General features: G+C 38.4%; 1 long non-coding RNA gene across 3 annotated transcripts; it reads right to left on the reverse strand.

Annotated features, from left to right (window-relative positions):
- Nucleotides 1–513: 513 nt before the first annotated feature.
- LOC115186614 (uncharacterized) lies at nt 514–23,636 on the reverse strand. 3 transcript variants are annotated; one of them, XR_003875801.1, is made up of 4 exons: nt 23,575–23,636; nt 21,633–21,737; nt 7,215–7,331; nt 514–559 (listed from the first exon to the last, which is right to left on the reverse strand). It is a non-coding gene; the product is annotated as an uncharacterized LOC115186614 (long non-coding RNA). The 3 variants fall into 3 exon arrangements; XR_003875800.1 differs by lacking the exon at nt 514–559 and adding an exon at nt 869–914; XR_003875799.1 differs by lacking the exons at nt 514–559; nt 7,215–7,331 and adding an exon at nt 19,537–19,582.
- Between the last annotated feature and the right edge of the window lie 516 nt (nt 23,637–24,152).

A 24,152-nucleotide genomic window follows, 5' to 3' on the forward strand; every position in this document is an offset into this window, starting at 1 on the left:
TACTTGATGAGGTCACTAGGTGTTGTGTTAAGGCTGCTACAATATCATTGAGTTACACAGCTACTTTAGCTACAGATTTTAAATGTATAAAACAGCATTCAACATGAGGATCTTACAGTTCTCCAGTGTGTCAGCAAGCTCCTTCTGGTTCATTTTCCTCAGGACGTGCAGTGTGATCTTCAGAGCCCCCTCTCTGGCACTGCTCTCCTGCTTCTCATCTTCAGCATCCACCACTTCCTTATCCTGCTTCTGACTCTCAAAGCCTTCTGGGAGTTCTGGACTAAGAATCCTCTTGAACATCTTCAGCTCGTTCTTCACAAATGTCATCATTTTCTCTTCAAGCAACTGAAATAAATAAAGTAAATAAGTTAAGCAAGAGAAGAAATGGTTTCTCATTAACACAATAATGAATAATTGACAGATCAACTATACTTGAGGAAAACAAAAACAAATGTTCATAACAGGACCACATACACTGAATATAGAGTCCAGGTCTGTTTGATGACTCTGGGAAGACTGACCACTGATAATCTCTGACTCTGATCTCTCCTGTTGGTTTCTGTGGACAAAACATGAGATTACAGTACAAACACACACACACACACACACACACACACACACACACACACACGTGGAACGTTGTGTTTGTTTAATATTGTTTTAGGACTATATAAATGGACTAAAGGATTAGCCTATGGATTATGAAAACAACAAAAGAAATGTGAAAATGGGAGAGGAGAAATGACTAGAGACAGTGTTGTTTAACTCACTGACTATGACCGATGAGTTCTTCTTACCTTTGTTCAGTAGAAAAGTCTCCCTCTCTAAAGGATATAGGTGTACCCATAGACCGGTCACTCTTCATGGACACACAGCTGGGTACAGGGGAGGCTGGTCTCTCCTGCTTGATTGGACTTCAACACAACAGAGACAAACATTACATCTCTCATCTGCTCTGAGCTCAGATGGGGAAACATAAGAAGAGTTCCAAAACGCAACATATCACTTTACAGAAATGTTCGTAAATTTGCCTTTATTGTTTAAAGTAATTATGAAAGAGATTGGTGTGTTTTTTCACTATCTAATCATGGCATGGTGACTCAGAGTTAACACACTCAGGTCAGGGAGAGATGGAGAGGCAGGTTTATGGTTCCCCCCTAGACTCTCAGGAGTTAACACACTCAGGTCAGGGAGAGTTGGAGAGGCAGGTTTATGGTTCCCCCCTAGACTCTCAGGAGTTAACACACTCAGGTCAGGGAGAGTTGGAGAGGCAGGTTTATGGTTCCCCCCCTAGACTCTCAGGAGTTAACACACTCAGGTCAGGGAGAGTTGGAGGGGCAGGTTTATGGTTCCCCCCTAGACTCTCAGGAGTTAACACACTCAGGTCAGGGAGAGTTGGAGAGGCAGGTTTATGGTTCCCCCCCTAGACTATCAGGAGTTAACACACTCAGGTCAGGGAGAGATGGAGAGGCAGGTTTATGGTTCCCCCCTAGACTCTCAGGAGTTAACACACTCAGGTCAGGGAGAGTTGGAGAGGCAGGTTTATGGTTCCCCTAGACTCTCAGGCTCTGGTTGTGGGGGATGTTCAGCTTGGGGTTGTGGGGGATGTTCAGCTTGGGGTTGTGGGGGATGTTCAGCTTGGGGTTGTGGGGGATGTTCAGCTTGGGGTTGTGGGGGATGTTCAGCTTGGGGTTGTGGGGGATGGGGGATGTTCAGCTTGGGGTTGTGTGGGATGGGGGATGTTCAGCTTGGGGTTGTGGGGGATGTTCAGCTTGGGGTTGTGGGGGATGTTCAGTTTGGGGTTGTGGGGGATGTTCAGCTTGGGGTTGTGGGGGATGTTCAGATTGGGGTTGTGGGGAATGTTCAGCTTGGGGTTGTGGGGGATGTTCAGCTTGGGGTTGTGGGGGATGGGGGATGTTCAGCTTGGGGTTGTGGGGGATGTTCAGCTTGGGGTTGTGGGGGATGTTCAGCTTGGGGTTGTGGGGGATGTTCAGCTTGGGGTTGTGGGGAATGCTCAGCTTGGGGTTGTGGGGGATGTTCAGCTTGGGGTTGTGGGGAATGTTCAGCTTGGGGTTGTGGGGGATGTTCAGCTTGGGGTTGTGGGGGATGTTCAGCTTGGGGTTGTGGGGGATGTACAGCTTGGGATTGTGGGGGATGTACAGCTTGGGGTTGTGGGGGATGTTCAGCTTGGGGTTGTGGGGGATGTTCAGCTTGGGGTTGTGGGGGATATTCAGCTTGGGGTTGTGGGGAATGTTCAGCTTGGGGTTGTGGGGGATGTTCAGCTTGGGGTTGTGGGGGATGTTCAGCTTGGGGTTGTGGGGGATGTTCAGCTTGGGGTTGTGGGGGATGTTCAGCTTGGGGTTGTGGGGGATGGGGGATGTTCAGCTTGGGGTTGTGGGGGATGGGGATGTTCAGCTTGGGGTTGTGGGGGATGTTCAGCTTGGGGTTGTGGGGGATGTTCAGCTTGGGGTTGTGGGGGATGTTCAGCTTGGGGTTGTGGGGGATGTTCAGCTTGGGGTTGTGGGGAATGTTCAGCTTGGGGTTGTGGGGAATGTTCAGCTTGGGGTTGTGGGGAATGTTCAGCTTGGGGTTGTGGGGGATGTTCAGCTTGGGGTTGTGGGGGATGTTCAGCTTGGGGTTGTGAGGGATGTTCAGCTTGGGGTTGTGGGGGATGTTCAGCTTGGGGTTGTGGGGAATGCTCAGCTTGGGGTTGTGGGGGATGTTCAGCTTGGGGTTGTGGGGAATGTTCAGCTTGGGGTTGTGGGGGATGTTCAGCTTGGGGTTGTGGGGGATGTTCAGCTTGGGGTTGTGGGGGATGTACAGCTTGGGGTTGTGGGGGATGTTCAGCTTGGGGTTGTGGGGGATGTTCAGCTTGGGGTTGTGGGGGATATTCAGCTTGGGGTTGTGGGGAATGTTCAGCTTGGGGTTGTGGGGGATGTTCAGCTTGGGGTTGTGGGGGATGTTCAGCTTGGGGTTGTGGGGGATGTTCAGCTTGGGGTTGTGGGGGATGTTCAGCTTGGGGTTGTGGGGGATGTACAGCTTGGGGTTGTGGGGGATGTTCAGCTTGGGGTTGTGGGGGATGTTCAGCTTGGGGTTGTGGGGGATATTCAGCTTGGGGTTGTGGGGAATGTTCAGCTTGGGGTTGTGGGGGATGTTCAGCTTGGGGTTGTGGGGGATGTTCAGCTTGGGGTTGTGGGGGATGTTCAGCTTGGGGTTGTGAGGTGCTGATAACAGTCACCCGCATGGATTTCGTAGAAGAGCTGTTTCTCAAAACCATCAATAACGTTGCACTTGGAAAATGCTTGTGAGTGAGTCGTTAGATGCTTTTTTACCCTTCCGCGTGACTTTATACACAGAAGATCTCAACTAAACATAGAATCACATGGTTTATCAGTCTCTCTGACCACCGATAAATTCACAACAAAGTTGACTACAAATACACAGTTGTCAATGTCTTTGCAATTGATACAAACAAGCGACATATAAAATTATGCTTAAAATGAAAACCCGAGATGACTGCATTAAACAGCAGATATAAGCCTCTTTCAAACATATTGAAATACATTTCATGTTCAATCAATTGAGTTGTGTTTTGCTACATGTCGGCTACCGTCTAATTTGGCTCAACCAACGTAAATAGAGGTGCAACCAAACAAAATCTATCGTTGAAAAGAAAAAGTTTAGAAAGATGAATGTTTCAGCTTTCAATGGCCTTCCTCAGAATAATCACACAAAGGGCATGGGGAAGACAATTAGGAAGAAACTCTCTTCAGCTGGTGGTGCTAATGAGAGAGGGTGTGGTAGGCTATACAGGTTGGTCCTCAGGGTGAGGGCTACTGTGGTCAATGTCTCCACCTAGTGGTCAAATACAGTAATGGAACCTGTACAACTATTTGGGAGACAGGGCAAGCATAACTCAACTGCAGTAGATATAATTATTGTAAAACATTGCTATGTAACACATGTCCAATATATTAGGTATTGGAAAATAAACAACAAGTTCGGAGGGGTGGATATTTCAAGTGCAGTAGATATAACTGATTTAAAACCATTACTATATAATAAACAGGTCTAACACAACTGGTTTGGACAATAGTGAGCTAGGAACCTTTTCTGTCAGTGAACAAGAAGTACATTTGGCTCCAATAGCCAAAGTATGACCTTTAACAAAAACATACTATAGTCCTTCTATAGGTTAAGACCTCTGGGGACTGAAGTATCTATAACATACTATAGTCCTTCTATAGGTTAAGACCTCTGGGACTAAACATACTATAGTCCCTCTATAGGTTAAGACCTCTGGGACTAAACATACTATAGTCCTTCTATAGGTTAAGACCTCTGGGGACTGAAGTATCCACAACATACTATAGTCCTTCTATAGGTTAAGACCTCTGGGGACTGAAGTATCTATAACATACTATAGTCCTTCTATAGGTTAAGACCTCTGGGACTAAACATACTATAGTCCTTCTATAGGTTAAGACCTCTTTGGACTAAACATACTATAGTCCTTCTATAGGTTAAGACCTCTGGGACTAAACATACTATAGTCCTTCTATAGGTTAAGACCTCTGGTACTAAACATACTATAGTCCTTCTATAGGTTAAGACCTCTGGGACTAAACATACTATAGTCCTTCTATAGGTTAAGACCTCTGGAGACTAAACATACTATAGTCCTTCTATAGGTTAAGACCTCTGGGACTAAACATACTATAGTCCTTCTATAGGTTAAGACCTCTGGGACTAAACATACTATAGTCCTTCTATAGGTTAAGACCTCTGGGGACTGAAGTATCCATAACATACTATAGTCCTTCTGTAGGTTAAGACCTCTGGGGACTAAACATACTATAGTCCTTCGATAGGTTAAGACCTTTGGGACTAAACATACTATAGTCCTTCTATAGGTTAAGACCTCTGGGGACTGAAGTCTCTATAACATACTATAGTCCTTCTGTAGGTTAAGACCTCTGGAGACTAAACTTACTATAGTCCTTCTAAAGGTTAAGACCTCTGGGACTAAACATACTATAGTCCTTCTATAGGTTAAGACCTCTGGGGACTGAAGTATCTATAACATACTATAGTCCTTCTATAGGTTAAGACCTCTGGGGACTGAACATACTATAGTCCTTCTATAGGTTAAGACCTCTGGGACTAAACATACAATAGTCCTTCTGTAGGTTAAGACCTCTGGGGAATAAACATACTATAGTCCTTCTATAGGTTAAGACCTCTGGGACTAAACATACTATAGTCCTTCTATAGGTTAAGACCTCTGGGGACTGAAGTATCTATAACATACTATAGTCCTTCTGTAGGTTAAGACCTCTGGAGACTAAACATACTATAGTCCTTCTATAGGTTAAGACCTCTGGGACTAAACATACTATAGTCCTTCTATAGGTTAAGACCTCTGGGGACTGAAGTATCTATAACATACTATAGTCCTTCTATAGGTTAAGACCTCTGGGACTAAACATACTATAGTCCTGTAGGTTAAGACCTCTGGGGACTAAACATACTATAGTCCTTCGATAGGTTGACCTCTGGGGACTGAAGTATCTATAACATACTATAGTCCTTCTATAGGTTAAGACCTCTGGGGACTAAACATACTATAGTCCTTCTATAGGTTAAGACCTCTGGGACTAAACATACTATAGTCCTTCTGTAGGTTAAGACCTCTGGGGACTAAACATACTATTGTCCTTCTGTAGGTTAAGACCTCTGGGACTAAACATACTATAGTCCTTCTATAGGTTAAGACCTCTGGGACTAAACATACTATAGTCCTTCTATAGGTTAAGACCTCTGGGACTAAACATACTGTAGTCCTCCTATAGGTTAAGACCTCTGGGACCAAACATACTATAGTCCTTCTATAGGTTAAGACCTCTGGGGACTGAAGTATCCATAACATACTATAGTCCTTCTATAGGTTAAGACCTCTGGGACTAAACATACTATAGTCCTGTAGGTTAAGACCTCTGGGGACTAAACATACTATAGTCCTTCTATAGGTTAAGACCTCTGGGACTAAACATACTATAGTCCTTCTATAGGTTAAGACCTCTGGGACTAAACATACTATAGTCCTTCTATAGGTTAAGACCTCTGGGGACTAAACATACTATAGTCCTTCTATAGGTTAAGACCTCTGGGGACTGAAGTATCTATAACATACTATAGTCCTTCTATAGGTTAAGACCTCTGGGACTAAACATACTATAGTCCTTCTATAGGTTAAGACCTCTGGGGACTGAAGTATCTATAACATACTATAGTCCTTCTATAGGTTAAGACCTCTGGGACTAAACATACTATAGTCCTCTAGGTTAAGACCTCTGGGACTAAACATACAATATTCCTTCTATAGGTTAAGACCTCTGGGGACTGAAGTATCCATAACATACTATAGTCCTCTAGGTTAAGACCTCTGGGACTAAACATACTATAGTCCTTCTATAGGTTAAGACCTCTGGAGACTGAAGTATCTATAACATACTATAGTCCTTCTATAGGTTAAGACCTCTGGAGACTAAACATACTATATTCCTTCTGTAGGTTAAGACCTCTGGAGACTAAACATACTATAGTCCTTCTATAGGTTAAGACCTCTGGGGACTGAAGTATCCATAACATACTATAGTCCTCTAGGTTAAGACCTCTGGGACTAAACATACTATATTCCTTCTGTAGGTTAAGACCTCTGGAGACTAAACATACTATAGTCCTTCTATAGGTTAAGACCTCTGGAGACTGAAGTATCTATAACATACTATAGTCCTTCTATAGGTTAAGACCTCTGGAGACTAAACATACTATATTTTTTCTGTAGGTTAAGACCTTTGGAGACTAAACATACTATATTCCTTCTATAGGTTAAGACCTCTGGGACTAAACATACTATAGTCCTTCTATAGGTTAAGACCTCGGGGACTAAACATACTATCGTCCTGTAGGTTAAGATCTCTGTGGTAAATACATGAGATTACATCTCCTCGTGCAGGGAGTGCACACACACACACACACACAGGGAGGGAACGTTGTGTTTGTTTAATATTGTTTTAGGACATTGAAAATGGACTGAAGGATTAGCCTATGGATTATGAAAACAACAAAAAGAAATGTGAAAATGGGAGAGGAGAAATGACTAGAGACAGTGTTGTTTAACTCACTGACCATGACCCATGAGTTCTTCTTACCTTTGTTCAGTAGAAAAGACTCCCTCTCTAAAGTATATAGGTTCACCCATAGACTTGTCACTCTTCATGGACACACAGCTGGGTACAGGGGAGGCTGGTCTCTCCTGCTTGATTGGTCTTCAACACAACAGAGACAAACATTACATCTCTCATCTACTCTGATCTCAGATGGGAAACATAAGAAGAGTTCCAAAACGCTTCATATCACTTTACAGAAATGAGCTTTTATTGTTTAAAGAAATTATGTATTAATTATTACATCTCTCACAGACAAGGATTTGTTTAAAATCTATCGCTACATGGTTTCATTTCAGAGAGACAAAAATCATGTTTTTTTATGCAAAATGCTATATATCTCCCTCACTCTCAAATGTGACCGACTGGCTCAATTTGGTAATTAACGAAATAACTACATATATAATGATTTTGGTTTATGTCAGTTTAATTGTTTGTTATGGTATAAGTTCTTATTTTATGATTGTAAGTGATAAAATTAACTAGTAATTCTCAGTAATTACTACTTTAGTAAGGAATAACACATTTTTTCAGCCCTACTGCAGTTGCTAAATAATTCCAATAGATGGGAACATAAGACCACAATGACATTTCAGAATATTAGTTTAGTTTTCTCCCTGGATACACCACCACTCCCCGCGCTTCTTTCTGTCCCTTTCCACACTGCTACCGCAAGAGGAATAACTGAAAAAGCATTTAACAGATTACTGTGAAGTAATATAACGATGATTCATGTTTATTATTACCTGTTTTTATGCTCATGTTTTACACTTCATTAATATAACGATTATCAATAAGCCTGAACATTAATTCAGTCATCTCTGGTCTAGAAAAACGTATTTTCCCAGTACATTCATCAACCAGCATCCACCTGCTCTGCCTTCTGGCACATGAAGTCAACTCAGCCCCGCTAAACAGCTGGTGTCTTCACTTCACTCTCACTCGCCTTCTCAAGGGCCATGTCGAGGTAAATTTACTAACCGGGAGGGGTGAATTATGTCATTTATTGGTGGGCTGGAAGACGCCCTCTTGTCTTTTCTATTCCGAGGTTGTTTACTCACAATATCAAATATTAACATGATTTTTTACAATGTATGTACTACTGATTATCTAACCGGGGTTCAATACCTCACTATTCAATACCTCACTAATCAATACCTCACTATTTACACCTCACTATTTACACCTCATTATTCAATACCTCACTATTCAATACCTCACTATTCAATACCTCACTATTCAATACCTCACTATTCAATACCTCACTATTTACACCTCACTATTTACACCTCACTATTCAATACCTCACTATTCAATACCTCACTATTCAATACCTCACTATTCAATACCTCACTATTCAACACCTCACTATTTACACCTCACTATTTACTACCTCACTATTCAATACCTCACTATTCAATACCTCACTATTCAATACCTCACTATTCAATACCTCACTATTCAATACCTCACTATTCAATACCTCACTATTTACACCTCACTATTCAATACCTCACTATTCAAAACCTCACTATTCAATACCTCACTATTTACACCTCACTATTTACACCTCACTATTCAATACCTCACTATTCAATACCTCACTATTCAATACCTCACTATTTTTACCTCACTATTCAACACCTCACTATTCAATACCTCACTATTCAATACCTCACTATTCAATACCTCACTATTCAATACCTCACTATTTACACCTCACTATTCAATACCTCACTATTCAATACCTCACTATTTACACCTCACTATTCAATACCTCACTATTCAATACCTCACTATTCAATACCTCACTATTCAATACCTCACTATTTACACCTCACTATTCAATACCTCACTATTCAATACCTCACTATTCAATACCTCACTATTCAATACCTCACTATTTACACCTCACTATTTACACCTCACTATTTACACCTCACTATTCAATACCTCACTATTTACACCTCACTATTCAATACCTCACTATTCAATACTTCACTATTTACACCTCACTATTCAATACCTCACTATTCAATACCTCACTATTCAATACCTCACTATTCAATACCTCACTATTTACACCTCACTATTCAATACCTCACTATTTAATACCTCACTATTCAATACCTCACTATTCAATACCTCACTATTTACACCTCACTATTCAATACCTCACTATTCAGACTCACTATTCATACCTCACTATTTACACCTCACTAGTCAATACCTCACTATTTAATACCTCACTATTCAATACCTCACTATTCACCTCACTATTCAATACCTCATTACTATTCATACCTCACTATTCAATACCTCACTATTCAATACCTCACTATTTTATACCTCACTATTCAACCCTCACTATTCAATACCTCACTATTCAATACCTCACTATTCAATACCTCACTATTCAATACCTCACTATTTACACCTCACTATTTACACCTCACTATTTACACCTCACTATTCAATACCTCACTATTCAATACCTCACTATTCAATACCTCACTATTCAATACCTCACTATTTACACCTCACTATTCAATACCTCACTATTCAATACCTCACTATTCAATACCTCACTATTCAATACCTCACTATTACCTCACTATTACCTCACTATTCAATACCTCACTATTCAATACCTCACTATTTACACCTCACTATTCAATACCTCACTATTCATACCTCACTATTCAATACCTCACTATTCAATACCTCACTATTCAATACCTCACTATTTACACCTCACTATTCAATACCTCACTATTCAATACCTCACTATTCAATACCTCACTATTCAATACCTCACTATTCAATACCTCACTATTCAATACCTCACTATTCAATACCTCACTATTCAATACCTCACTATTCAACACCTCACTATTCAACACCTCACTATTTACACCTCACTATTCAATACCTCACTATTCAATACCTCACTATTCAATACCTCACTATTCAATACCTCGCTATTCAATACCTCACTATTCAATACCTCACTATTTACACCTCACTATTCAATACCTCACTATTTACACCTCACTATTTACACCTCACTATTCAATACCTCACTATTCAATACCTCACTATTTACACCTCACTATTCAATACCTCACTATTCAATACCTCACTATTCAATACCTCACTATTCAATACCTCACTATTCAATACCTCACTATTCAATACCTCACTATTTACACCTCACTATTCAATACCTCACTATTCAATACCTCACTATTCAATACCTCACTATTCAATACCTCACTATTCAATACCTCACTATTCAATACCTCACTATTTACACCTCACTATTCAATACCTCACTATTTACACCTCACTATTTACACCTCACTATTCAATACCTCACTATTCAATACCTCACTATTCAATACCTCACTATTTACACCTCACTATTCAATACCTCACTATTTACACCTCACTATTTACACCTCACTATTTACACCTCACTATTCAATACCTCACTATTCAATACCTCACTATTCAATACCTCACTATTCAATACCTCACTATTCAATACCTCACTATTCAATACCTCACTATTCAACACCTCACTATTTATACCTCACTATTCAACACCTCACTATTTACACCTCACTATTCAATACCTCACTATTCAATACCTCACTATTCAATACCTCACTATTCAATACCTCACTATTTACACCTCACTATTTACACCTCACTATTTAAACCTCACTATTTACACCTCACTATTCAATACCTCACTATTTACACCTCACTATTCAATACCTCACTATTCAATACCTCACTATTTACACCTCACTATTCAATACCTCACTATTCAATACCTCACTATTCAATACCTCACTATTCAATACCTCACTATTTACACCTCACTATTCAATACCTCACTATTTAATACCTCACTATTCAATACCTCACTATTCAATACCTCACTATTTACACCTCACTATTCAATACCTCACTATTCAATACCTCACTATTCAATACCTCACTATTTACACCTCACTATTCAATACCTCACTATTTAATACCTCACTATTCAATACCTCACTATTCAATACCTCACTATTCAATACCTCACTATTTACACCTCACTATTCAATACCTCACTATTCAATACCTCACTATTCAATACCTCACTATTTACACCTCACTATTTACACCTCACTATTCAATACCTCACTATTTACACCTCACTATTCAACACCTCACTATTTACACCTCACTATTCAATACCTCACTATTCTACACCTCACTATTCAATACCTCACTATTCAATACCTCACTATTCAATACCTCACTATTCAATACCTCACTATTCAATACCTCACTATTCAATACCTCACTATTCAATACCTCACTATTCAATACCTCACTATTTTTACCTCACTATTCAACACCTCACTATTCAATACCTCACTATTCAATACCTCACTATTCAATACCTCACTATTCAATACCTCACTATTCAATACCTCACTATTTACACCTCACTATTTACACCTCACTATTCAATACCTCACTATTCAATACCTCACTATTCAATACCTCACTATTTACACCTCACTATTCAATACCTCACTATTTAATACCTCACTATTCAATACCTCACTATTCAATACCTCACTATTCAATACCTCACTATTTACACCTCACTATTCAATACCTCACTATTCAATACCTCACTATTCAATACCTCACTATTCAATACCTCACTATTCAATACCTCACTATTCAATACCTCACTATTTACACCTCACTATTCAATACCTCACTATTCAATACCTCACTATTTACACCTCACTATTCAATACCTCACTATTCAATACCTCACTATTCAATACCTCACTATTCAATACCTCACTATTCAATACCTCACTATTCAACACCTCACTATTTATACCTCACTATTCAACACCTCACTATTTACACCTCACTATTCAATACCTCACTATTCAATACCTCACTATTCAATACCTCACTATTCAATACCTCACTATTCAATACCTCACTATTTACACCTCACTATTCAATACCTCACTATTCAATACCTCACTATTCAATACCTCACTATTTACACCTCACTATTCAATACCTCACTATTCAATACCTCACTATTTACACCTCACTATTCAATACCTCACTATTTACACCTCACTATTCAATACCTCACTATTCAATACCTCACTATTCAATACCTCACTATTCAATACCTCACTATTTACACCTCACTATTTACACCTCACTATTCAATACGTCACTATTTACACCTCACTATTCAATACCTCACTATTCAATACCTCACTATTTACACCTCACTATTCAATACCTCACTATTCAATACCTCACTATTCAATACCTCACTATTCAATACCTCACTATTCAATACCTCACTATTTAACACCTCACTATTCATACCTCACTATTCAATACCTCACTATTCAATACCTCACTATTCAATACCTCACTATTCAATACCTCACTATTCAATACCTCACTATTTACACCTCACTATTCAATACCTCACTATTCATACCTCACTATTCATACCTCACTATTCAATACCTCACTATTCAATACCTCACTATTTACACCTCACTATTCAATACCTCACTATTTACACCTCACTATTTACACCTCACTATTCAATACCTCACTATTCAATACCTCACTATTTACACCTCACTATTTACACCTCACTATTCAATACCTCACTATTTACACCTCACTATTTACACCTCACTATTTACACCTCACTATTCAATACCTCACTATTCAATACCTCACTATTCAATACCTCACTATTCAATACCTCACTATTCAATACCTCACTATTTACACCTCACTATTTACACCTCACTATTTACACCTCACTATTTACACCTCACTATTCAATACCTCACTATTCAATACCTCACTATTTACACCTCACTATTCAATACCTCACTATTCAATACCTCACTATTCAATACCTCACTATTCAATACCTCACTATTTACACCTCACTATTCAATACCTCACTATTTAATACCTCACTATTCAATACCTCACTATTCAATACCTCACTATTTACACCTCACTATTCAATACCTCACTATTCAATACCTCACTATTCAATACCTCACTATTTACACCTCACTATTCAATACCTCACTATTTACACCTCACTATTCAACACCTCACTATTTACACCTCACTATTCAATACCTCACTATTCTACACCTCACTATTCAATACCTCACTATTCAATACCTCACTATTCAATACCTCACTATTCAATACCTCACTATTCAATACCTCACTATTTACACCTCACTATTCAATACCTCACTATTCAATACCTCACTATTTACACCTCACTATTCAATACCTCACTATTCAATACCTCACTATTCAATACCTCACTATTTACACCTCACTATTTACACCTCACTATTCAATACCTCACTATTCAATACCTCACTATTCAATACCTCACTATTCAATACCTCACTATTTACACCTCACTATTCAATACCTCACTATTCAATACCTCACTATTCAATACCTCACTATTCAATACCTCACTATTCAATACCTCACTATTTACACCTCACTATTCAATACCTCACTATTTACACCTCACTATTCAATACCTCACTATTCAATACCTCACTATTCAATACCTCACTATTCAATACCTCACTATTCAATACCTCACTATTCAATACCTCACTATTTACACCTCACTATTCAATACCTCACTATTTACACCTCACTATTCAATACCTCACTATTCAATACCTCACTATTCAATACCTCACTATTCAATACCTCACTATTCAATACCTCACTATTCAATACCTCACTATTCAATACCTCACTATTCAACACCTCACTATTTATACCTCACTATTCAACACCTCACTATTTATACCTCACTATTCAACACCTCACTATTTACACCTCACTATTCAATACCTCACTATTCAATACCTCACTATTCAATACCTCACTATTCAATACCTCACTATTCAATACCTCACTATTTACACCTCACTATTCAATACCTCACTATTCAATACCTCACTATTTACACCTCACTATTCAATACCTCACTATTCAATACCTCACTATTTACACCTCACTATTCAATACCTCACTATTTACACCTCACTATTCAATACCTCACTATTCAATACCTCACTATTCAATACCTCACTATTTACACCTCACTATTTACACCTCACTATTTACACCTCACTATTCAATACCTCACTATTTACACCTCACTATTCAATACCTCACTTTTCAATACCTCACTATTTACACCTCACTATTCAATACCTCACTATTCAATACCTCACTATTCAATACCTCACTATTCAATACCTCACTATTCAATACCTCACTATTCAATACCTCACTATTTACACCTCACTATTCAATACCTCACTATTCAATACCTCACTATTCAATACCTCACTATTCAATACCTCACTATTCAATACCTCACTATTTACACCTCACTATTCAATACCTCACTATTCAATACCTCACTATTCAATACCTCACTATTCAATACCTCACTATTTACACCTCACTATTCAATACCTCACTATTTACACCTCACTATTTACACCTCACTATTCAATACCTCACTATTCAATACCTCACTATTCAATACCTCACTATTTACACCTCACTATTCAATACCTCACTATTTACACCTCACTATTTACACCTCACTATTTACACCTCACTATTCAATACCTCACTATTCAATACCTCACTATTCAACACCTCACTATTCAATACCTCACTATTCAATACCTCACTATTCAATACCTCACTATTCAACACCTCACTATTTACACCTCACTATTCAATACCTCACTATTCAATACCTCACTATTTACACCTCACTATTCAATACCTCACTATTCAATACCTCACTATTCAATACCTCACTATTCAATACCTCACTATTCAATACCTCACTATTCAACACCTCACTATTTATACCTCACTATTTATACCTCACTATTCAACACCTCACTATTTACACCTCACTATTCAATACCTCATTATTCAATACCTCACTATTCAATACCTCACTATTCAATACCTCACTATTCAATACCTCACTATTCAATACCTCACTATTCAACACCTCACTATTCAACACCTCACTATTTACACCTCACTATTTACACCTCACTATTCAATACCTCACTATTCAATACCTCACTATTCAATACCTCACTATTCAATACCTCACTATTCAATACCTCACTATTCAATACCTCACTATTCAATACCTCACTATTCAATACCTCACTATTTACACCTCACTATTCAATACCTCACTATTTACACCTCACTATTTACACCTCACTATTCAATACCTCACTATTCAATACCTCACTATTCAATACCTCACTATTTACACCTCACTATTCAATACCTCACTATTTACACCTCACTATTTACACCTCACTATTCAATACCTCACTATTCAATACCTCACTATTCAACACCTCACTATTCAATACCTCACTATTCAATACCTCACTATTCAATACCTCACTATTCAACACCTCACTATTTACACCTCACTATTCAATACCTCACTATTCAATACCTCACTATTTACACCTCACTATTCAATACCTCACTATTCAATACCTCACTATTCAATACCTCACTATTCAATACCTCACTATTCAATACCTCACTATTCAACACCTCACTATTTATACCTCACTATTCAACACCTCACTATTTACACCTCACTATTCAATACCTCATTATTCAATACCTCACTATTCAATACCTCACTATTCAATACCTCACTATTCAATACCTCACTATTCAACACCTCACTATTCAACACCTCACTATTTATACCTCACTATTCAACACCTCACTATTTACACCTCACTATTCAATACCTCACTATTCAATACCTCACTATTCAATACCTCACTATTCAATACCTCACTATTCAATACCTCACTATTTACACCTCACTATTCAATACCTCACTATTCAATACCTCACTATTCAATACCTCACTATTCAATACCTCACTATTCAACACCTCACTATTTATACCTCACTATTCAACACCTCACTATTTACACCTCACTATTCAATACCTCACTATTCAATACCTCACTATTCAATACCTCACTATTCAATACCTCACTATTCAATACCTCACTATTTACACCTCACTTTTCAATACCTCACTATTCAATACCTCACTATTCAATACCTCACTATTCAATACCTTACTATTCAATACCTCACTATTCAATACCTCACTATTCAATACCTCACTATTCAATACCTCACTATTCAATACCTCACTATTCAATACCTCACTATTCAATACCTCACTATTTTTGTTTCTCTCCCTAAAGCAACACAGCCCTAATAGGAGATATATAACTAACTAAAGTAATGAGTGACCATTTCAGAAAATCATGGGACATATAGTCTGTGGTTGCATGCTATTTTATGTCAATCATATAGCTGCATGTAACGTTAGCATATATATGATGCTTCGTGGTCTTATGCTGCCATCTATTGGAAATATTTAACAATTAAAAGTTATTAATTTACTTACAGACATTGGTGAGGCAGCTGAGAATAAAACAAATATGGAATGTGTCCAGCCTACTGAGGAGCCCCAAAAATAATATTCTAAAGTTTGGTCCTTGGACACAGAGGGGTTAAACACTAAAGTTACCGTCCATCTAGTGAAGAGAGGAGAACCTGACAGAGGTAGCCAGCATCCGTCAACGAGAGAGGGAGGATAGGATAACTAGGATGCTGCTGGTAGAGAAGCTAGCTAGCTTACCTAGCTGTACCGACTAGCTAGGATAACTAGGATGCTGCTGGTAGAGTAGCTAGCTAGCTTACCTAGCTGTACCGACTAGCTAGGATAACTAGGATGCTGCTGGTAGAGTAACTAGCTAGCTTACCTAGCTGTACCGACTAGCTAGGATAACTAGGCTGCTGCTGGTAGAGTAGCTAGCTTACCTAGCTGTACCGACTAGCTAGGATAACTAGGCTGCTGCTGGTAGAGTAGCTAGCTAGCTTACCGAGCTTTACTGACTAGCTAGGATAACTAGCAGTTTGTTCGTCCTTCCCTCATCTCGATGATGAATCAGGTGAACCACAAAATGAAACAAGGATAGAGAGTGAAAAGGATCTGGCTACACTCATACTGTCCCTGACCGTAAAGCAAAAAGCAAACTGAACAATAAACTTTGACGTCTCAACACTGTAGTGAAATCTGTCGTTGTTCCCCAAGATTACCTCAGCCCACTCTGCGCGTAACCGGACAATATGCTTGGCGCCACACCGGACGCAGGAAGGTCCAGAACGCGGAAATGAGCAGTGCAACACAATCAACTAAAACCAGTCTTTACAGTGGGTTACATTAGTAATATTCATTTTTTTTTAAATTATTATTATGTTAAACAAGCATTCAACTTTTTTTATAACAATATTTTGAGATCTGGGCCCATATCCACAAAGCGTCTCAGAGTAGAAAATTGGTCGTATAAGTGCTGAGAATAAAGACATTTGACACTTATGGGTATAAATTAAAAGCTATGCATGATGTCACTAGTCCCACCAAGTGGGAAGATATTTAGGACACATCATGAGCTGTCCTTAATAGAACCTTTTAGGGTTGTGCCGCTAGCGGTCCACCTGCGACAACATTTTTCATAAAACAAGCCTGAAACCTTGTATAAAGACTGTTGACATCTAGTGGGAAGCCATAGGAACTGCAATCTGGGAGGCGGAAATTAGATCTTTCAATAGCTTTGCATCAGAAGAGCCAGGGATCTCAACAACAACAAAAAGTTTCCGGATGGATTTTCCTCAGGTTTTTGCCTTTGAAGTCTCTAGTCCCACCTAGTCGGCAGATATTTAGGACACATCGTGAGCTGTCCTAAGTAGTTAAGAGTTAACAGCAGGTGTCTTGATAATACTATAGAATAATGCAGTGAGTCAGTGGTTCCTGAGCCACATGTAATTGCTTTGTAGTAGTTAAAAATAATGTTTTATATTTCTATATGATTAATCCATTAATAATATATGTCTTGTGCTTTTGGCAATGATTTATGTATAATACTTATGTATAACAAGTGATACCATGTATGTCTCCAAAGCATTTTGTCTTCATTTTGGCAGATTAATATATGCTAATTTCTGAAGATTAACTCAGGTTTTCACCCATTGGCTAAGGAGTTGGAGCTGTAGCAGGAGTTGGACCTGTGGCTGAAAGGTGGCTGGTTTATATCCCGGGCCGGGCGCTGGTAAAAACAGGAGGAATTGATCTGACCACTGGAGGGCTGCTGGGTTCACATCCTCAAAACATTCACCTTTCATTGATCAGAACTCTAGAGGTTCTTCTTCACTGAACCCAAAAATATATATCACTTTTATTAAGGAAGTGATAGAAGCCTTTTTGGTTCTATAAGGAACCTTCTTTTCTAAGAGTGTAAAATAAACACGTTTTTCTTTTGATTATTTAATTATCTACATCATGTTATTTCAAGTTCTCCCTTTGGAGCGCAACATCACGTTGTTAAAAAACAATCCTAAATTGGGCGTGGCTATAAATTAGGCAAATTGAAGGCATCTCGGGCATAATATGTGTTCGATGAAAACGAACATTGTATGCAACGTTGTAGGCAACATTATTGGCAAGGGACTTGATGCCTACTATGCTAAAGCTATTTAGAGTTGTTAAACGGGTGTGAAGAGTGTGTTGATATCACGGGAATATTGTCAAAATTCTTATTGTAACAACGATCAGAATTGGTAAATAAAAATATGCATTCCATTATATTAGGCAATAATTAAGAGTAGGCAAAGTGGTCGTGTCATGTGAAAATTCTATCAAATGTGTTACATTGCAACGAGTACAGTCAGGGTGCCGTGGAGCCCCTGCAGTACCTCCACAGACCCCGGATTGAGAACCCCTGATTTAGCAGATGCTCTTATCCAGAGAGATTTACAGTAACTGCATTCATCTTAAGATAGCTATTAATTATTGAAATAAACATAATTCATTCTTCATAAAATTGTCATCTTACCTCTTAGCTTTGGTGTCATGTCCCCCAGAGAGATCCGTTTTAGAGGCAGGGCCCCCCTCCTCTCTCTCCCCAGAGAGACTCATTTTAGAGGCAGGGCCCCCCTCCTCTCTCTCCCCAGAGAGACTCATTTTAGAGGCAGGGCCCCCCTCCTCTCTCTCCCCAGAGAGACTCCCTTTAGAGGCAGGGCCCCTCTCCTTTCTCTCCCCAGAGAGACTCATTTTAGAGAACTGTCCCCTAAACAGAGATCCAGCATGTTGGTTGTGGTTAACACAGTGACAACTAAACAGAGATCCAGCATGTTGGTTGTGGTTAACACAGTGACGTCCTAAACAGAGATCCAGCATGTTGGTTGTGGTTAACACAGTGACGTCCTAAACAGAGATCCAACATGTTGGTTGTGGTTAACACAGTGACAACTAAACAGAGATCCAGCATGTTGGTTGTGGTCAACACAGTGACAACTAAACAGAGATCCAGCATGTTGGTTGTGGTCAACACAGTGACAACTAAACAGAGATCCAGCATGTTGGTTGTGGTCAACACAGTGACAACTAAACAGAGATCCAGCATGTTGGTTGTGGTTAACCCAGTGACAACTAAACAGAGATCCAGCATGTTGGTTGTGGTTAACACAGTGACAACTAAACAGAGATCCAGCATGTTGGTTGTGGTTAACACAGTGACAACTAAACAGAGATCCAGCATGTTGGTTGTGGTTAACACAGTAACAACTAAACAGAGATCCAGCATGTTGGTTGTGGTTAACACAGTGACAACTAAACAGAGATCCAGCATGTTGCTTGTGGTTAACACAGTGACAACTAAACAGAGATCCAGCATGTTGGTTGTGGTTAACACAGAGACAACTAAACAGAGATCCAGCATGTTGGTTGTGGTTAACACAGTAACAACTAAACAGAGATCCAGCATGTTGGTTGTGGTTAACACAGTGACAACTAAACAGAGATCCAACATGTTGGTTGTGGTTAACACAGTGACAACTAAACAGAGATCCAGCATGTTGGTTGTGGTTAACACAGTGACAACTAATTATTGAAGGTCAATTGTTCTCATGTATTAATCATCTCTTAGAGAAATAAAACATTAACTAACAGACATAGAAACAGTCAGGTGATTTAAAGCATCACATGAACATGTTGTTGTGACATTTCATCTCCATGGTAACTGTCAATAATAATAATAAGTCACTGTTTGTTAAGGTAGTTAGACAGAACAACAACAATAATAATAATAACAATAACAATAATAATAATAAGTCACTGTTTGTTAAGGTAGTTAGACAGAACAACAACAACAATAATAATAATAATAATAAGTCACTGTTTGTTAAGGTAATTATAGACAGTACAGCAACAATAATAATAATAATAATAATAATAATAATAAGTCACTTTGTTAAGGTAGTTATAGACAGAACAACAACAACAATAATAATGATAATAATAATAATAATAATAATAATAATAATAAGTCACTATTTGTTAAGGTAGTTATAGACAGAACAACAACAATAATAAAGTCACTGTTTGTTAAGGTAGTTATAGACAGTACAGCAACAATAATAATAATAATAATAATAATAATAATAATAATAATGTCACTGTTTGTTAAGGTAGTTATAGACAGTACAGCAACAATAATAATAATAATAATAATAATAAACAATAATAATAAGTCACTGTTTGTTAAGGTAGTTATAGACAGTACAGCAACAATAACAATAACAATAACAATAATAATAATAATAAGTCACTGTTTGTTAAGGTAGTTATAGACAGTACAACAACAATAATAATAACAATAATAATAATATTAATAATAATAATAAGTCACTGTTTGTTAAGGTAGTTATAGACAGTACAGCAACAATAATAATAACAATAATAATAATGTTATAGTCCTACCAGTAGCAGGACAGAGAATGTACTGTATATAACCTACATATCATAGATGACCAGCCTAAACCTGTTCAGATCAACATAATGTTATAGTCCTACCAGTAGCAGGACAGAGAATGTACTGTATATAACCTACATATCATAGATGACCAGTCTAAACCTGTTCAGATCAGTTCACAGAGACCATCAGGTTTGTCGGCATGATAAGTGATCATAGCCTTATAATAGTTTGTAGGTAGTCTAGACCAACAGTACGAGAGTCTGCCCGTCTTTCCTACATACCAACACATCTATTCAATGTTACCGAGAAATATGTGCCACAGTTTCAACAGCCATTTTTGTAACTGCGTAGACAACACACTTACTTTCACGTTCATATGAGGAAATCACAAAACTTCTGACAGTCACTGGTGCAGCCGCCTGTTTTCTTGCAGATGAAGCAGCTTTCACAGGCAACTCATTCAACCAGCCTAAACAACAGTAAATACAAGATGTCAAATGGTCAAAAGTGAATCTCAATAGAGCCATATACATTAGAGAGGGGTATATTCTGCAGATGTTGGATCTTAATTTGAGCCAGTTTGCTACACCAGGAAAATAATCCTGCAGAAACAGGACATTTTAATTATTGTGTGGATTATAATTAATGAACAGTTTTAAAATGGAAAAGTGAAATGTATCATCTTCAGAAACATTTTCTAAAGTTTAATTACACTCAAATACACTACAAGTTTAGTTTTTCTGCATCAGGGTGATCAAATTAAGATCCTACATCTGTACAGAGTTTGTCTTTATCTGAAAAGGGCAGTTTGAATTATTAGCAATAACATTGCAACTGTCAGCTGATGTAAACCTATGTGATTGGATGTTATAGACCCCCATACATATCCCCATGTACAATTATGTGTACAGATGTAGGATCTTAATTTGATCACCCCCACTGCAGAAAAACTTTCCAGCAATGCAGGAAATGTAAAACTTGTAGTGTATTTGAGGTTTAAAAAAGCTTCTGAAGTTTGTAATTTTCCACTTTGAGTTCTCTGTCTCAGTAGTAGTAGACTGTTAGGAGTGTTTTACTGTCATTCACTATACTAACATTACACCAACCTGTCTCAGTAGTAGTAGACTGTTAGGAGGGTTTTACTGTCATTCACTATACTAACATTACATTAAATTTATCTACACATTTTACAATAATCCCTGGCAGGATTCTCACCTTGTAACCTGACTTCATTGCGATTTTTTTCTGTTCTGTTGTGTATATTCTGATGGGTGAGGCCTGAGCTGGAATGTGAAGCTAACTGAAGCTGGCTAGCTTTAGAAAACCAGTATATCAAGCCTGTATCATAGTTTACCCCTCAGGCTACGTTCAGGTTTCAGCATCAGGCAGGTATCAACATGCCGAGTCGTAGGCGACAATCTGGGTTGTATTCATCAGTTTACTCCACAGCCAACAGTTTTGAAACATTGCATAAACAGTTTACTCCAAACACTGTACAACGTGGACTAAACGGTTTCTGTTGCCAAACGTTTTGCTACGGTGGGCACTAATGAATACACACAAACTGTTTTGAGGAAGTGTAAGTTGTTAGTCTCTCGAACAATATTTATTAGTCTCTCTTTCACACAACATACCTTCCTGAGTGAAAATAGTTAACTGTAGATTAGAAAGAGAACATGTTTGTTTGTTGCTTGTTGTTTTTTAAGCCTGTTTTGAGAGGACAAGTCTATAGACCTATGATACAGTACACTCTTAGAATAAAGGGTTCCAAACGGGTCCTCCGGCCGTCCCCATAGGAGAACGCTTTTGGGTTCCAGGTAGAACCCTTCTGGCTTCCATGTAGAACCCTCGGTGGAAAGGGTTCTTCACGGAACCCAGAAGTGTTCTACCTAGTACCAAAAAAAGGGTTCTACAAAGGGTTCTCCTATGGGGACAGCCAAAGAACCCTTTCAGATTGTAGATAGTGTAGGAGCGATCACCCTGGGGCACACAGATGGGCACAGAACGAATTCACCCCACGCATCTAATTTATATCCAAAACATTTTAAGGAGAGTAGGACTATTATAACACTGTCCACCAAAAATATCATCAACTATATGAATACACACAACAATATCATCAACTATATTAATACACATAACAATATCATCAACTATATTAATACACATAACAATATCATCAACTATATTAATACACATAACAATATCATCAACTATATTAATACACATAACAATATCATCAACTATATGAATACACATAACAATATCATCAACTATATTAATACACACAACAATCGTCGTCTTACCTTTTATCTCTCAATAGAAACAGTCTGAATGATCATTCGGTCGTCGAAAGTTACTTTCGTTTCTGCTCATTTACATATCAGGTTCTGCCTGTTCTCTCTCCGAGTCCCTCTCTCTTTACAGCTCTTACAATGTGCCTTGGCAAACATTCTACAACTGTCTAGAAGTCTATTGGAGGGATGTGACCCCATTCTTCCATAAGAAATTACATCATTTGGTGTTTTTTTGATGGTAAGTTTTCAATTGTGTTGAGACTCTGACCTGTCCAATGAGCCAGACTAATTAAAGAATCCTACAGTACTTAAACACCCTCTCTCTCTCTCACACACACACACACACACACACACACACACACACACACACACACACATGCGCAGTGCAGTAATTAGAATCCCAGTCTACTGTACACTCCCCTCCTCTGCCTCTCTCCATCACTTTCTCTGTGTCGTCTGTTGCTGTCTCTGTTGGTGGGGGTTAGGCCTACTATAATTACAACATTCACAACATAACAACACAACTACAAAACACCATTAAATACAGTTGGTTACTACAATACAACATCCACAACATGACAACACAA

This window comes from Salmo trutta, unplaced genomic scaffold (assembly GCF_901001165.1).
Source record: "Salmo trutta unplaced genomic scaffold, fSalTru1.1, whole genome shotgun sequence".
In the NCBI taxonomy this organism is placed as follows: Eukaryota; Metazoa; Chordata; class Actinopteri; order Salmoniformes; family Salmonidae; genus Salmo; species Salmo trutta.